We start from the raw sequence: 5,142 nt of genomic DNA on the forward strand, positions 1-5,142 counted from the left end.
TCCACGATATGGGAAAGGCGATACGTCTTTCGCACTCCCTCCTCGACCCGGCTAGAGCTTTTGCACTCTCGTGGTCTATCCAAAGAATTAACTCTCTCTTTTAATGATGTTTTCCATTAGTTCTCTGTCTTCCATTCATTGATTTTACTTACCCTTTCTCTATAATGGTTTTATTCTATTGCTTGTGTGGGTTCATTCTTCCTTTTCTGATTTCCTGAGGTGGAAAGTTAGATTACTGATTTCAAACATTTTGTGTCTTCTAATGCCACACCTGAGTTGCCTCCTGTGCCTTGGGGGTTAGGACAGTGCAACCATGATGCCTAATGCCAGGGTTCCTCCTCCAGTCCTCAGGTCCTGAGCCAGAGCCTTTCCTTCCACCTCTCACAGCCCTCCTATGCTTGTCCCTGCTGCTATGTCTAAGGGTCAGAGTTGTTGTGAACAGGAAGAGCAGGTGAGGGGAGTCTCTGGCATCTTGTCTGGACCACCTTGGGTCTGCATTTTAGTTTCTGTCCATTTCTGAGGCTCAGACCATGGCTGTTAATTACTTCCTGCAGCTCTCAGCGTGCCTGACCCAGCACACCTGCTAAGCACTTAGGCTGGAAATGGACTTTTGGCTTGTCTAGGTCGATGAGCTGGAGCAAAGTGCAAGATGCCCATGTGACCCTCTGCATTGGGATGCCACAGCCTATCCCAGCGTCTGGTGGTTCAGGCCACTGCAGACATGGCCAATGGGCTTGGCTTGAGGATGTACAGCATTTTCGTCATTTTTATGGTACTGGGCTGTTTTACAATATTTCTAGGTGAATGAACCTCCCTTCCATCAGGATAGCATCATCCACATATGTTAATGCAGATTTATGCTGCATGGATGCTTTCAATAGTGGGAAAAATCTAGAGTACTCAGATTTTTCAGTTCTTTTGGTCTTTTAGAACTCTAAACTCCCTCCCCACCATTTCCTGTTCTTTTTAATACTTATTTGCCACAAGGCACTTTTCCTCCTTTATTTTCCTTTCCCACAGAAGGAGTGCACTTTAAATTGTGCCTGTTCCTTCCATCTCATCTGTCCTTTTAAAATGTCCAGGCCTTGCCCAGCCTCAGTGGCTCAGTGGTTGAGCGTCAACCTATAAACCAGGAGGTCATGGTTGGATTCCTGGTCAGGGTACATGACTGGCTTGCAGGCTCGATCCCCAGTAGGGGTTGTGCAGGAGGTAACCAATAAATGATTCTCTCTCATTATAGATGTTTCTCTCTCTCTCTCTCTCTCTCTCTCTCTCTCTCTCTCTCGCTCTCAATTCCTCTCTAAACCCATAATAATATATTAAATCCTATAAAATAAAAGCATAGTATGCCAAGTTGTCCCCTCAACCCAGAGTGCATCCAGGAGTTTGACCAGGTGTTGGGGCTGCTGGGTGAACAGAGGGAGTGCCCGGCCGGAAGCCGGGAGGGACCCTACCAGTTCATGAATTTCATGCACTGGGCCTCTAGTCTATACTAATGAAAGAGAAACATGCTAATTAGCGTACGACCGCTACCCTTTTCACTGGCTAATCAGTGAGTATATGGAACCTCAGTGATATTGACTGGTGATGGTGGCCGGCAGCCATGCACAATTATGTGTAAGGCAAATAGATTGATGAAACTTTTTAGGAATGACTAGGGGTCTTTCTGAAGCATCACATAAAGTAAGTGAACCAGTGGAAGTTGGTGCTCAGTCTGAGAAATCGATAGGAACCAGCTTTCAGCCGCCGGGATCTCAGAGCTGGAGTTATACATTGTTTCGATTATAGAACACAAACAAACCAGATACCAGCTTTCAGCAGCCGAAGCCTCAGAGCTAGAGCCAGAGCTAAAGCTGGCCCAAAATAAAAAAGAAAAAGAAAAAAAGGAGTGGTTGGGAACTTCAGTCAATCGCCAGCCTGAAGGCAGCCCTCAGCCCCTCACCCAGACTGGCCAGGCACCCCAGTGGGGACCCCAACCCTGAAGGGGTGTGTGACCAGCTGCAAACAGCCATCATCCCCTCATCCAGGCTGGCCAGACACCCCAGTGGGGACCCCCACCCTGATCCAGGATACCTTTCAGGGCAAACCAGCTGGCCCCCAGGCCTCTATCCTATATAGTAAAAGGGTAATATGCCTCCCAGCACCGGGATCAGTGGAGCCACGAGGCCTCCTGGCACCAGATCAGTGTGACAAGGGGCAGCGCCCAAACCCCCTGATCGCCCTACGACTCTGTGTGTGACAGGGTGCGGTGCCCCAACCCCCCCACCCCCCCCCCCCACAAACACACACAGGGCCTGGTTTGTGTGTGACAGGGTAGAGCCATAACCTTCCCATCGGGCCTGCCCTTAATGTGACAGTGGCGGGGCCCCAACCCCCTGTTCGGCCCTGGTCTGTGGGTGATAAAGGGCGGGGCCCCAACCCCCTGATCCGCCCTGCTCTGTGTGTGACAGGGGGCGGTGCCCTAACTCCCCTGATGGGCCCTACTCTGTGAGTGACAGGGGGGAGCTCCTCAACCCCCTGATCGACCCTGCTCTGTGCGTGACAGGGGGGAGCTCCCCAACCCCCTGATGGGCCTTGCTCTGTGCATGACAGGGGGCAGCGCCCAACCCCCCTGATGGGCCCTGCTCTGTGGATGACAGGGGGCAGCACCCCCACCCCCTGATTGGCCCTGCTCTGTGCGTGAGGGAGGGGGGGGCCACAACCTCCCCATCGACCCTGCCTTGAGTGTGAAAGGGGGGGGTGCCCCAACCCCCCAATCGGCCCTACCCTGAGTGTGACTGAGGGTGGCATCGTAACCTCCCAATCCGCTCTGCTCTGTGCATGACAGGGGGTGGCGCCCAACTTCCTCAATCAGCCCTGCTCTGAGCCCAACCAGGGGCTGCACCTAGGGATTGGGCGTGTCCTCTGCCACCCGGGAGCAGCAGGTCGTTATCTCCTGAGGGGTCCCAGACTGGGAGAGGGCACAGGCCGGGCTGAGGGACCCCCTCCTTCCCCCCCCGAGTGCACAAATTTTTGTGCACCGGGCCTCTAGTATATATATAAAATAAAATGACTTTTCCTCCTTGTATGAGGTTCCTATGACCACTGAAATACATTACCACACATTTAGTGCCTGAAAACACCACAGGTTTATTGTCCTACGTCTCCAGAGGACAGAGGTCTACAATGGGTTGGCAGGACTGGGTTCCTTCTGGCTTTAGCAGAGAATCCATTTCCTCACCTTTTCCAGCCCCCAGAGGTGGCCCACACTCCTGGGCTGAGGGCCACCTCACTCTGAGCTCTGCTTCTGTCATCACAGCTCCTTCTCTGACTCTCCTCACTGCCGCTTTCACTGAGTCAGATCTTTGTGTGTGAAAATGGCTCTGCTTGGAAAATCCAAGACAATGTCATTTCAATTCTTAACTTAATCAGTATGACTAGTTCCTTCTTCCAGGAAAGGTAACATATTCACAGACTATGGGGATTTGGAGCCAACATTTCGAACAGGCTCACTTTAACCTTTTCCAGTGACCTGTGCTCTGACCTGCGGACACTTCTCAATGTGTCAGATGCAGGGTGGGTTGAGTGTTGGTGGTGGTGATGTTCCCAAATAGCCCTCAGGCGCCTTTGCCAGCTGCCCTCCTCCTGGTGGCTGAGTGAGGGTGGGGTGGCAGCCTCCTGGTAGAGTGTGCACTAGGATTTGCTGGTTTTTCTGTTTTGACTCTTAGCTATTTTGATGTTTTCTCATTTTTCTCTTCTAGTAACAGGGAGAGCCAGTTGTATGTGGAATTTAATTTCCCTTTTGTGTTTTTCCTTGGGTTCGGAGAGGCCCTATTTGGAGACCAGTAGCTGTGCTGCTGCCATTGTGCTCAGCAGCCAGAAGGGGACAGAAGATTGTGAGCGCAATAGCCCATCGGTCCCTCTCTCAGGGTCCCTTCTTTCTTCATCAGGGAGCTACCCTTGCTGAGCAGGCCCTTTGACCTGGAGAACTCAACCTCCTTTCTAGCTCTGCTATGCCTAGAATGATGTCCTTGGCCCACATCTCAGCTTTTTCTGCCCTCTGCCTCTTGAAGAAAAGAATCTGCAATGCCATCAAGAACTCTGGTGGCTCACACTTAACTTTTACCTTGTAATTAATCACGCTTAGCTTTTCATTGTTTTTCTCCAAATTACTGATGTCCCAGCAACAGCGATCCAATCTTATAGTTGTTATGATGACCATTTGCCGACTCCTTTTAAAATTCTTAAGGCCTATGTATTCCCTTCCTTTGGTTATAACATCCCAGTTCACCACCAGTGAAAATGTTAACAATGGCACCATGAGGGCCAGCTGGGCCCGACCCCTGCTCCTCCTCCCACCAGTACTGATGAGTGATCCAGTTTGAGATTGCATTTTAGAGATTTTTTACTTTTGAAAATGTTATATTCAACAATGTATGCACAAGGGTATGGGTTCTAAGAATCAATAAGGAATAGTCTGGATCTTTCCTGAAATCATTTTTTTTCCTGACAAAATTGTTTGATGCTGTAATATAATATTTTTTCACATTTTAATTTTTCACATTATAAAGAGCACCATCCTTGTAAAAAATATTTATGGATTCACCAATTTTACCAAAGTTTTCTCTAAAAGTTTTTTTCCCTCTTACCTAATAGATTTTTTAAAAATTAAGTATAGCCCTAACTGGTTTGGTTCAGTGGATAGAGCTTGGGCCTATGGACTGAAGGATCCTGGGTTCGATTCCAGCCAAGGGCACATACCCTTGAGGCGGGCTTGATTCCCAGTAGGGGGCATGCAGGAACCAGCCACTCAATGATTCTCTCTCATCATTGATGTTTCTCCCTCTCCCCTCCTCTGAAATATATAAAAAATATATTTTTTAAAAGTTAAGTATAACTGATATACAGTATTACATTGGTTATATTTGTTTCACGTGCATAATATAGTGATTCAACATTTTTGTACCTTACATAGTGATCACCCCATTAATTCTAGTAATTATCTGTCACCGTGCAAACTTGTTCAAAATATTTATTCCCCTTCACCTCTTTCACCCATACCCCCCCCCCCCACACACACACACACAACCCATCTTTTTCTGGTAAACTTCCCTTTGGGTTCCTGTTTTCTATGAGGTCTGTTTTTGTTTTTTTATTACATAA

This window comes from Myotis lucifugus, unplaced genomic scaffold, assembly GCF_000147115.1.
Source record: "Myotis lucifugus unplaced genomic scaffold, Myoluc2.0 scaffold_60, whole genome shotgun sequence".
Classification (NCBI taxonomy): Eukaryota; Metazoa; Chordata; class Mammalia; order Chiroptera; family Vespertilionidae; genus Myotis; species Myotis lucifugus.